Below are 13,533 nucleotides of genomic sequence, written 5' to 3' on the forward strand. Positions count from 1 at the left end.
CAAGAGTTGATAATAATTTAAACTTTCTTAAAAGACACATTCGTTGACTTTATCTGAAATATAATGATTCACAAAGTTTATTCTTGTATAAGTGCTAAATGTATTTGGGAAACCCCATTGCCTGTATGTTGCACTTAAAATTCACAAATCCTATCAGTATGGGAAACATTCATACTTTGTCCAGATATTTTGTAAATTGCTTTTACCATGAAACCCTTTTACACTGAATGTTGGGGAGCAGTATTAAGAAGAACATTTCTCAGTAACATCTACTAGGCAATTCCCACGGAGCACCCCTGGCTTAGAGTTTAACTATAATTAATGGTCCTCTTCCGTTATCTCTTAGTTGGAGTCAATCACACATCTGATTCTCTTCTAAATTTGGAAAAGCTGATATCAGTCTTTCAAGTTCAGCAGAAGGAAGACCTGCTGCTCAGCACTTAGCTCGTTATAAAGTAGCTGTCAGATGGCTCTCTCTTTAGCTCAGTAATTCTCATCATTTTTCACTGAACAGAAGTGAGGCTGGAAAAAATCGGCACAGACAGAGCAATATGCCATAAAGTCAAGTAATGTGATAGGACCATCCCTCATACCCTGACAAAAAAAAGTGATAACTGCTTTCAAAGTAGACTCTTGAGCATTATTATATAATATTTAGAGTGAAAAACAAAGATCTTGCAACTTTCGTTTCAAATTTTTTCATTTAAACAGGATATCTTCATTCAGCACAAGTTGCTGGGCATTTTCTATTCATGCATTTTCCCTTATGTGCCCAGAAGTGAACTTTGATTGCAAGCTTACACTTTTGCTAGTAGGAAAGCAGTTCTGACTTAAGCTGAACACATGCTACATCAGAGCAACTGGATGGCATTAAGGATGCAGTCTATGGAAAACAGGGTGTTTTTCTTTTCTTCTCAAATGCTAGCTAATGAGAACCTAGGTCCTTGGGCTCATTAGCACCAAGTGTTCTGAGCTATAACCTGGCTCAGTATTACTAACAGAAGTGATGGCCTATGAGAAATTAGAGGGGGAGAGGTGAATTTTTGCATGTCATGAATAATTCCTGGGTGATTAATTTCAGTCCTAAAAGTATACTGTGCATTGAAGAAATACTCTAGATATAAAGGAAACCAAGAAAATGGTTGACTGATCATTATCTGATTCTAAATAGATGCCATGATTGACAGCAAAAGAAGCTTCTTCTGTGAGAGAGAATAATGTGTTAAGAATTCAGAGATCATTTTCAATTTCCTCCTCCCTAAATGACCACAGCCTCTTATTTTTCTAAATCTAAATCTATTCAGGGATCATTTTTTGTACCTTTTGACCTTCCAGTATTAATGGGAAGTGAGAAAGCAGAGATATTTATATGTTATGTGGTTCCAGAGATACATTTATCACTAAAAAAAAAAAAGGCCAACTTTATATAGACTGATGACTCTTCATAGACATCCTCAGCTCCAACCTTTTACATGATACTTTCAGAGGCTTACAGTTCTCCTTGCCATCACAGCAAACCTAAAACTCATGATCTCCCCAATAAAATTAGCTCCTGTTCCTAAAAATTCATTTTCTGGTGGTGATAACCTCGCTCCTTCAAGATTCCTCTGTTAAATACACTAGACTCACCTTTCATGACCTTCTGTGATTCATCCCACCTTTCCATTCCTATTATTCCACACCATTCTCTCCCTAGAGGGCTAACTTGGCTCTTGCCTCATGGGTGTACAATGTGATTTTCGGCCTCTGGGCTTGCTTCTGCTCTTTCCTGATCTAGGACATCCTCCCCACTTATTCCCACCCCTAAGTCCCAGCCAAGCACCCTATTAGTTACCCCGGGTCCACCTCAATCAATTTCCATGAAATTCTGCTTCTTTTCTAATTATCACCATGTATTTTATTTTAAACTTTTATTTTTACTTTATTTTACTTTACAATACTGTATTGGTTTTGCCATACATTGACATGAATCTGCCACAGGTGTACATGAGTTCCCAATCCTGAACCCCCTCCCACCTCCCACCCCATATCATCTCTCTGGATCATCCCCGTGCACCAGCCCCAAGCGTCCTGTATCCTGTATCAAACCTACACTAGCAATTTGTTTCTTACATGATAGTATACATGTTTCAATGCCATTCCCCAAATCATCCCACCTTCTTCCTCTCCCTCAGAGTCCAAAAGTCCATTCTATACATCTATGTCTCTTTTGCTGTCTCGCATACAGGGTTATCATTACCATCTTTCTAAATTCCATATATATGTGTTAGTATACTGTATTGGTGTTTTTCTTTCTGACTTACTTCACTCTGTATAATCCGCTCCAGTTTCATCCATCTCATTAGAACTGATTCAAATGTATTCTTTTTAATGGCTGAGTGATACTCCATTGTGTATATGTACCACAGCTTTCTTATCCATTCATCTGCTGATGGACATCTAGGTTGTTTCCATGTCCTGGCTATTATAAACAGTGCTGCAATGAACATTGGGGTACATGTGTCTCTTTCAATTCTGGTTTCCTTGGTGTGTATGCCCAGCAGTGGGATTGCTGGGTCATAAGCCAGTTCTATTTGCAGTTTTTTAAGGAATCTCCACACTGTTCTCCATAGTGGCTGTACTAGTTTGCATTCCCACCAACAGTGGAAGAGGGTTCCCTTTTCTCCACACCCTCTCCAGCATTTATTGCTTGCAGACTTTTGGATCGCAGCCATTCTGAATGGATAATCATCACCATGTATTTAATACCTGGACTCCTGTCATGTTCTTTCTTTTCTGTGTGCCTCTACAACTCATATTTATTAATCTTGGTGTCCTATCTTGGAGATATTTTTATTGCCTTCCTCACCTATTACATGGGCCAAATAATAGGTGCTCTGTGAATATTTAGAAAGACAGAACCTTGAGCAACTGGAGGAGACTGTCTTGTCCAGTATGTCTTTTTTCATTGTTTATTTTTTTTGGGGGGGGGGTATTTTTATTTGTTTGTGTTCAGTGTCAAGGATAAAATGAGTGTTAGTCACTCAGTCGTGTCTGACTCTTTGCAATCCCATGGACGATATAGCCCACCAGGCTCCTCTGTCCATGGAATTCTCCAGGGAAGAATACTGGAGTGGGTTTTGTTTTTGTTTTGTTTTGTTTTGTTTTTCCCCAAATATCAAGGATAAAATGAGACTCAGGGACTGAGAACCTTGTTTCAAAACATGCAAAGCTCAGACCCAACCCAGGGTTCCTGATCCCTTTCCTGTGCTCTGTTTTCTGTTTTTTGAAATAGTTTTACTGAGGTAGAGTTCATATAAGACGAAATCCACCCTTTTAGAGTGCTCAATTCAGTGGTTTTTAGTGTGCCTGTGGAGTTGTACAGCTATCACCATTTACGTACCCGTTACTGATCGGTCACCATCCTCCCCTCCCGCAACCCCAGGCGACCACTAGTCTACTTCCTGTCTGTGGATTTGCCTAATATAGACATTTCACATAAGTGGAATCATATATGTTTTATCTTCTGTGATTGACTTATTTTACTTACTAGAACAATTTCAAGCTTCATTCATGTGTCAGTTCTTCATCCCTTTTGATTGCTGAAAAATGTTCTATTGTATCGATACATTGCAGGAAGGGGGACTCCTCTCAGGGCCTCAGAAATGACTTGCCCAAGACGACACCCATACTGACAAAGCCACAGACTGCATGGGAAGGGCCTCCCTGGTGGAGAGCAGCAGTGTGAGGGAATGCAGCACTTCTCTGCCACGTGGTTCACAGGCTCAAATTTTATGGTAATAGGGTTAGTTTCTGGGTTGTCTCTGGCCAATCTTTCTGACTCAGGGTCTTCCCTGGTGACACGCACGTCTCTCAGCTCAGATATATTCCAGCATGAGATCTTCTGGGAAATGAGTAGGACACTTTGTCTCCTCCCTCCTCTTTTTGGCCCCTCCCAAATTCTTCTGGGTTAGTTCATTCTTTAACACCATACACAAAAATAAGTTCCAAATGGATTAAAGACCTAAATTTGAGACCAGAGACTATGAAACTCCTAGAGGTAAACATAGGTAGAACACTCTTTGACGTAAATCACAGCAACATCTTTTTTGACCCATCTCCCAGAAATAGCAATAAAAACAAAAACAGACAAATGGGACCTACTTAAAAGCTTTTGCACAGCAAAGAAAGCAATAAACAAATGAAAAGATGGCCCACAGATTGGGACAAAATGTGTGCAAATGATGTGATGGGCAAGCAATTAAAATTTTAAAAGAATTCATGATGTGTAACAGCATCAAAACAAACAAGTCAATCAGCAGATGGGCAGAAGACCTCAATAGACATTTCTCCAAAGAAGACACACAGATGATCAAGAGCCACATGAAAAGATGTTCAACATTTCTAATCATTAGAGAACTGCAAATCAAAACTACGCTGAGACATCCTCTCACACCAGCCAGAATGGCCATCAACAAAAAAATCCACAAACCATAAGTGCTGGAGAGGGTGTGGAGAGAAGGAAACCATCCTACACTGTTGGTGGGAATGTAAATTGGTACAGCCATTATAGAGAACAGTGTGGAGGTTCTTTAAAAAACTAAAAATAGAGCTACCATATGACCCTACAAACCCCGTTCCTGAGCATATTTCCAGAGAAAAACAGGACCCCAAAGGATATATGCACCCCAGTGTTCATTGCAGCACTGTTTACAATAGCCAAGACATGGAAGCAACCTAAATGTCCATCAACAGAAGAATGGATAAAGATGTGAGATGTATATGTGTGTTTGTGTAATGGTTGAGTGGAGTATTACTCAGCCATTAAAAGGAATGAAATAATGCCATTTGCAGCAACAGGGATGGACCTAGAGATTTTCATACTGAGTGAAGTAAGTCAGAGAAGGAGAAATATTGTATGACATCCCTTATATGTGGAATTAAAAAGAAATGATACAAATGAATTTACTTACAAAACATAAAAAGATTCACTGACTTAGAGAATGAACTTATGGTTGCTTGGGGAAGGATGGGGGAAGCAATAGATAGGCGATTTGGGATGGATGTGTATACACTGCTGTATTTAAAACAGATAACCAACAAGGACCTAGTGTACAGTATGTGGAACTCTGTTCAGTGGTATGTGGCCACCAGGACGGGAGGGGAGTCTGGGGGAGAATGGGTGTATATGTACGTATGGCTCAATCCCTTTACTGTTCACCTGGAACTGTCAGAGCATTGTTAGTTGGCTATATGGCAATACAAAGTGAGAAGTTTAAAAAAGAGGCATACTGGGGACTGGCATGCCCTCCCTCCTTTCGCCCCTCCAGAATTTTCCCAGTTAGTTTTCCAGGCAGCACTGAGTTCCTCATGGGGACCTCCTGCCGCGAGACAGCTCAGGCAAGCAGTTATCATAAGGCTGGGCTGATGGTTTCAGTCAGCGGTTTCCTAGCACACATTTTTTTAAAAAATTCATTCTTCAGATAATGGACTTTTGGGTTGTTTTCACTCTGGGGCTGAAATGAATAATGCTGCTGTGAATATCCGTACATGAGTTTTGTGTGAACCTATACTTTCCGTTTCCTGGGTACAGGCCCAGGTGTCATATCGTCACTCTATAGTTAACCTTTTGAGGAACTGCCAGAGTGTTTTCCAAAGCTGCTGCACCACTTATGTTCCCGTCGGTAGCGTGTGAAAGTTCCAGTGTCTCTGCATCTTTGTCAGCAATTATCATCTGCCTTTCTGATGACGCTCATCCCAGTGGTTGTGAAGTGGCATCTGTCTCACGGTGGCTTTGATTTGCATTTCCCAATGGCTGGTGATGCTGAGCACCTTTTGTGCCCTTTCTTTAAAACTACCTTTTCCCTTAAAAAGCTAGTTTTGTATATTTTCATTTTAATATCCTAAAATAAGTACATCCCTGAGGAAAGCCACATGTGTATCTTGGACCTTTTTGGAAAGGAATATTGTAAGAAAACTTCCTATGTTTACCATTATTGCTGATACTCATCAATTAGAGAACTTTGGCTGGAATAAAAACTTTTAGCTGGATTTTTTTTTAATTGTCCAAAACCCACCACCCAAACTGCAAAGCCCCCAAACCCATAGTGATTGTCAAATATGATTCCTCAGTTTTCTCAAACACTGGGTTGAGACTAGATACATATCCTGGTTATTTTTTCTTATTTTATATCTGGCACGTGCCTGAAATTTCTCTTATTCAGAACTGTGAGTTTGGGGATCTTGTATTTTCAAAAACTTAACTTACGAGCGCACCTGCAATATTGTTAATGAGGAATGGTTGGCACTTTGTATTTTGAAGGTGTCAGGTCGAGTGGACATGATTCAGACATAGTTTGTTAATAGCAGATTTCCAAAGTATAATACTTAATAAAACGCAAACCTGGTGGATTGGTTACACCTGAACAGGACTCACTTATGCTATAACCATAGGTATCGTTATTTTGTCTGGCATATAAAAAGCAAGCACTTCAAAACATTCGAAGATTCCCCTGTGAGAGCTCCACACTGCAGGCTTATTACTTTGGGGGTAGCTGAGAGCTTCCATTGTATCTATAATATTTGATTTCCACTTGAACACAGGCAGCAGAAATGAGTTTGTAGTGGGTCTCTGAGGTAACTTTAGTCAGAAACAAGATTACTATTAAGTCTTGTCTGTGGCTTTCTCTCAAAGGATCTTTTTCTCAAAGGGGGAGGGGGTCATTTCTTCTGTGCCCTAAAAATCCTTGATTTTTACAGATCTGTTAAGAAATTAGCAATTCAAATTAGAATTAATAAGATATTCACATACTTATACAAATAGAACAGGTGGTAGATATGTTGAGCATAAAGTAGTCTCGCATAGATCTGGGGAGACAAGAAAGCATGTCCTTCCAAATGAACACAATTTAAAACCAAAATAATTATTACTTTATGAGGCACTTTGGATTAAAATTCAGAAATAGCTTTTTCTTTCACCCAGGAAAATGTTAAGATATAAAGTGGCATCTTACATATTCAATAAGCTCTTCTCAAGAATGTGTCTAATCAGGATTTTTTCAGCCTTCAAGTTTCTCATTTGCAATGCCATGCTCATCCTTCCTCTCTCCCTTCCCTTTGTTATTTGGCCTTGAAAAAAAAAAAAAAATTGACAAGCTCCGTATCGCTGTCCAAGTGCTGAACTCTCACCAGTTTAAAAAGGCAGCGTTTTTATAGGGGAATCGTGAGGCTGTCACATTGATTTCAGGAAGCCTTGGTTCCATTCTGTTTCCTGTGTCGTTAAGATGACAACTTGAACAGGGTGACTGGCCACAGATGCTGCTGCTGCGTGTCAGCCACAGAACAGAGGACAGGGCTTGGCCCGCGGAAAGGAGCTGTAGGAACTGTGGATGGATGGGAGGAGGTGGAAACGAGACTACAAAGACCGCCTTGGGATAGAGGCCGATGGCTGTTTATAGACTCTAGCCTCCAGGTCATTTACACTAGAAATGTGCTTTTAGAGGAAAGAATATTGCCCATTAGTGAACAGTGGATTTCAATGGGAAAGGAGCAAGTTGTATTCATAGAGGTCACACCAAAAATATCCAGTCTCTCATTATTGTAATAGAGGTGTGTGTACGTATACGTGTGTGTGTGTATATGCGTGCACTTGTGAACAGGCAGGTGGGCTTGATGTTTTAACATGTTTGACCAGTTTGATGAGATCATGAGTATGTTTTTCATGTATTTGTTAGCAATGACAAAATATGGGTTTAATGAAAATGTTAGGTTTTTGATTCTCTATTGCCCTTTCATAGCGTAATATATTAATTATTCCTGCATTTTACAAATCAAAAGAGGTCTCATGCTGATGCCCAAAGTTTAGAGGCACTGTTCCATTTTACATCAAAACCTAGTCATTATCCTCGGACACAAAGTTCTATCCAAGGTGATGGTTGAAATAGTGCTGTCCCCTCATTACTAGCCCAGCTCTTCAGAGAAGAAGCAGAGGAGAAAATTACCACCCTGCATGCGTGAAATAGGAGAAGAGAAAGGCATAGCATGTTAACAGTAGTAGCAGTGATGATACCCATGGCCATAATATTAATAATTAATGTCTTTGGAATATCTGCTTTGTGTCAGGTATGGTGCTGAGTGGTCTATGCGTATTATATTTTTGGTTCTCATAATGGCTCCCCATCGTGGGTACTGTTATCCCATTTTACTGGTGAGGAAGCCAAGGCAAAGAAATGTGAAGGGACGGTCCCAGAGTATACGTCAGCATTCTGTCGGCCTAGAAATCCTCCATGGATAACCTGACTGTGGAGCACATCTCTACTATGAGATTAGCATTTCCTAGGGGTGGGCATCTAGGGATGAGTGTGGCCTGGAGAATGGATGGCATTGGGGTGGGTAAATTGAGGCTGATAACGTTGAAGCAGAAGGAGCCTTCTAGAAGAGAAGAAAGAGCATTCTCCCCCCGCCTCCCAGCTTAATCGAGACATAATTGACATATAACAAGAATAGCATTCTTTAAAGGAAGGGTAAGGATAAATGTGGTGCATTCATGAGATAATGGTGTATCCAGGCTTATCAAGCAGGCTTTTCATGCTGAGCAGAGACAGATAGCCCTGCAGTCTGTAATCGACAACCTCATTCCAGCCAGGCAGAAGGGCAAGAGAGATGGGGGAACAAAATACCTTGACTCTTCGTTTGTCCTCATGCTTCTTAAGACAGACAAAAGTATCTGTCATTTACCCACTTGCCTCAAAAGAGCACTGAGCATAAGTAAACTCTTGACTCCAAGGATGCTTTTGTTCAAATGTAGTAGGGGATTCGAGAAATCTTTTTAAGCTGTTGTAAGTTGTTTTGAAAATGTTGGTCTAAACACTTAAATGGTAATAAAGGCTGCCCAGTTGGAGATTTTTGTGAGTTTTTTTTTTCTTTTCTTTCTTTTTTTTTTTTTGTTTGGGGAGCAAGCCAAGTGCTGATGATTTTTATGGAAGACAAGCAGGGGATTTCCCATCACCTTAAAATCCTAATTATATGTGATTAGTTATATGGTCTCAATCCTTGAATTTAGACAGGCGTATAATTAAAATGGCTGTGTTGATGGCTTATTTAAAGAGATAAATGTCAACCTGCTTCTTGGGATTCATATACTAAGAGACTTTACTCTAAAACAGAGAATTTTGAAATAAAAGATTCACTCTGCCTTACAATTTTACCTTATACCTCATGGTGCAGAAAATGTAACCAGCTCCAAAATACCACATGGCACATTTGTACCAATTGTTAGTCTTTAAGAATTATCTTATTACCCTAACCCCTGCAGATTTGAACTCCATAGATTTATCCTGAGAAGCTCTTCTTCTTCTGCTTATGACCATGTATATAAGGTTTGGGGGGCTTCCCCGGGAGCTCAGCAATAAAGAATCCACCTGCAATGCAGGAGACACAGGGGACATGAGTTTGATCCCTGGGTGGGGAAGATCTCCTGGAGGAGGAAATGGCAACCCACTCCAGGATTCTTGCCTGGAAAATCCCATGAACAGAGGAGTCTGGCAGGCTACAGTCCATAGGATGGCAAAGAGTCAGACACAACTGAGTGACTGAACATACACACTCTTAAGGTTTTACTCTTACAGTTTCTACTGAATGTTAAGAGAAAAGTCTTCAGGATGTATTTCCAATAAAAGCAAGTAACATCTACAAGTGCTTACTATGTATCAGGTGTTATTACAAGTACATTAAATTTGTTTAGTTTTCTTAATTCTTATAGTACCCTGTGTGGTGGGTACTATTACCCATTTTTCTGAAGGGAGACCTGAAGCACAGAAATTTTAATAACTTGCACAATGGAGCATAGTTATTATGTATCCGGTCTCAGGATTGAATCTAGGCAATTAGACCTTGGGCCTTTTGCTGCTCACCACTGCTATTCCCTATGGATAAGATTAAGCCTGCGTGTCAACCATATAAAATATCAAAGTTCTTTGTTTAGTACTTCCAAGTACTTGCTTTTCTACCATCTAGAAAAGCATTGTTGAATGCACACTTCTTTTTTTTTTAAAGCAGGTTTTTAATCATTTTGTGTGTGTGTGTGTGTTGCCATACATTGACATGAATCAGCCATGGGTGGACATGTGTTCCCCATCCTGACCCTCCCTCCCACCTCCCTCCCCATCCCATCCCTCAGGGTCATCCCAGTGCACCGGCCCTGAGCGCCCTGTCTCATGCATCGAACCTGGACTGGAGATCTGTTTCACATATGATAATATACATGTTTCAGTGCTATTCTCTCAAATCATCCCACCCTTGCCTTCTCTCACAGAGTCCAAAAGTCTGTTCTTTACATCTGTGTCTCTTTTGCTGTCTCGATTATAGGGTCATCGTTACCATCTTTCTAAATTCCATATATATGCATTAATATACTGTATTGGTGTTTTTCTTTCTGACTTACTTCACTCTGTATAATGGGCGCCAGTTTCATCCACCTCGTTAGAACTGTTCAAATGTGAATGCAGACTTCTTAACCAGCCTGAGTCATAGATACAGATGCAATATATGAAGGGGGATATCTGAATTATGTTCCTACCTAAGGAGTGAAGGAGATGTGTAACAGTCATCTACTGATGCGTAACAAATTATACTGACACTTTGTGGCTTAAAGCAGCAAACATCTGTTATCTCCCATTTCTTTGAGTCAGGAAATCCAGGCACAGCTCAGTAGAGTGCCGCTAACTGAAGGTCTCCCACAAGGCTGTCATCAAGTATGGACTAGAGCTGTGGTCCTATCTCCAAACTTGACTAGGGAAGATTTGCTCAAAATCTCACAAGCATGGCAATTAGCAGTGCCCAGGTTCTGGAAGTGTTGGTGGGAAACATCAGTTGCTTGCCCCATGGACCTCTCCATAGGGAAGTTCATAGCAGCTAATATCGCTCAAGCAAGACAGTGAGAGAGGGTAACTCAAGACAGAAGCCAGAATATTTTTGTAAGCATCACTTTTACTATATTCCATTTGTTGGAAGCAATTCAGGAGGTCCAGCCCAGGCTTAAGGGGCTTCCCTAGTGACTCAGATGGTAAAGAATCTGTCTGCAAGGCAGGAAACCCAGGTTCAATCCCTGTGTTGGGAACATCCCCTGGAGAAGGGAATGCATCCCACTCCAGTATTTGTGCCTGGAGAATTCCATGGACAGAGGAGACTGGTGAGCTACAGTCTGCAGGGTTGCAGAGAGTCAGACACAACTGAGCAGCTAGCACTTTACTTTACAGCCCAGGCTTAAGGGGGACGATTACAAAGCATGAATACTAAGAAGTGAGCGTTATCGGGCTCCATTGTTCACGTTGTCTGTCAATGTGTCTCCGCTTGTCTGAAGTAATTTTATACTACTTAATTCTTACAGTACCCTGTGTGGTGGGTACTATTACCCATTTTTCTGAAGGGAGATCTGAAGCACAGAAATTTTAATAACTTGCACAATGGAACATAGTTATTATGGAGTAATTTTTTGTCTTCTTGCCTGTTTTTTAGTTAATGGACATAGCAACTTATCTTTTTTTAAAGCTTCTTTTTAGAAAAAAAGACTGTTTGTGTTCCCTTCATTAACTTCACACCAATTTTGCCCAGTTTGGTATATTGTGATAATATGTTTTAATTATATCTCCCCTGCTTTAGTGTGGCTGGTCCTTTCTTACAGGGATAAGAGATTTAGTATTCTGGCAGAATTGACTGGTTAATTTGTTTAAACAAGTAGTTAATTCAAGCAAGCAACCAATTTGACTGATCTGAATCCATTTACTACATGCCTGTTTAGGCGAGTTAATCAGATAATGTGTTCATTTAGCTCTAAGTTGAAAAAAATCTGAGAAGTAGAGTGGGTTTTCCCTAGCCTGTTTTTCAGATCCATAATGAGGGAAAATATGAAATTGATGAATGACATTTTTCAAGACTACAGCAAGTCATAAATTGTATTCTTCTATGTGGAACCTGACGTGCTGCAGTCCATGGGGTTGGAAAGAGTTGGACACGACTTAACAACTGAACAACAGCAACAACAGCATGTAAGATTACGTTCGATGAATGATTATTCCCGTCAGAGGGTGATACCAGATTTGAGTTTTGTGAAACGGATCCTTTCTGTAGGAAATCTCCATTGTAATTCTTTGCCAAAACATCCTTTCAAAGGTATACCCATTTTTTTTCTTAGTTATCATTACAAAATGACCCCGACATGTAAGATACATTGGTAATGACGTACATCACATTTGTTCATATTTTGCATCATTTTTATTTCTCCTAGAATTCATTCATTTAGTTGTTCGGCCTTTTATTCATTCAGCAGTCATCTGTTGGGAGTTTGGGTCAAACAGTTCTAATCACTGCAGTGTAACTCTAACCTTTGCATAATTTTCAAGATATCTTTGTCAGTGTAAGAGTATTTAGTGCCTCATGCTGGATTGAGAGAGCAAAATTTGCTTCTTAACATTTTCATTAGAAAACAAGCTTCAAGTAGTTATGTTATCTTTTGATTGTTTCAGCAAAGCTGTTCTCTTAAAGAGTATTTAAATATCACCAAAAACTGATACATAATTCTCCTAGAATGATGATTCATAGGGAGATAAATAAAAGGCTTAACACAGACATAGAAATATAAATTAACCTGGAGAGAAAAGAACACAATTATTGATTGGATCCAAACCTTGATTATGAGTCAGTAGCAAATAGTGAGAGAAGGATAATGATCCATGACTAAATGGAAATAATTTAGCTTGATTATCCCTGTATTTTCAAGAGCAGCAAGATCAGCCACATGCAGGCAAATGGTACGGAGTTGTAAATTAAATGTCGTGTTGTTGTGATTATATGTAAGATATCATAATCTCACTTAGTCCCATAGAGCTGAAAGTATGAATTTATGAAGAATATTCCACTTTATGAATTTTGTGAGTAATAAGAAATTACACAAGAGCTTCTGAATTCTTATTAGGGCGACGAGAACTGTCCTTTCCATGTTCTTCCCACTGATGGTTGATGCAGTTTCCTGCACAAGGGTACTCAGTATCCAACCTAATTCACCGTGATGCTATATGTTAATAATGGCTAACTGACTGTGTTGAATGATTTTGGTCAAATGAAATGTAATGGGTAGGATTATAGAACCTGGTTAGCTGTTGTTGCTTTTATTATTAATATTATTATTGAAGGATAATTGCTTCACAATATTGTCATGGTCTCTGACAAACATCAGCATGAGTCGGTCCAATTATTAGGTTTTAAGTTATTCAAACCTATCAAATTATATAGATTGTAAAGAGCAAATGTCATTAAAATCCTTTTTTAAAGCTCTCAATATATTCACTTCATAGCTGTGCCCAAGAAAATTCCTGTGATATGGAATTCCCCTTTAAAAAAACTAAATTTTGTATGTGTTGCCTGAGAGCTAGCTATGCGCAAATAAATTCTAACTGTGTTTTACTGGGTTTCCTTGCCATTGAAAATATCATTCTTCCACACATTACATCTTGTTTTCCACCATAATTTATCTATTCAGGTCATGTCTATTTTGGCTAT

At 39.5% G+C, this 13,533-nt stretch overlaps 1 protein-coding gene across 2 annotated transcripts in view; it reads left to right on the forward strand.

The window, feature by feature from the left end:
• DCC (DCC netrin 1 receptor) overlaps nt 1-13,533 on the forward strand; it is a 1,280,644-nt gene that overhangs the window by 972,576 nt on the left and 294,535 nt on the right. The window lies entirely within an intron of this gene.

This window comes from Ovis aries, chromosome 23 (genome assembly GCF_016772045.2).
Source record: "Ovis aries strain OAR_USU_Benz2616 breed Rambouillet chromosome 23, ARS-UI_Ramb_v3.0, whole genome shotgun sequence".
Classification (NCBI taxonomy): Eukaryota; Metazoa; Chordata; class Mammalia; order Artiodactyla; family Bovidae; genus Ovis; species Ovis aries.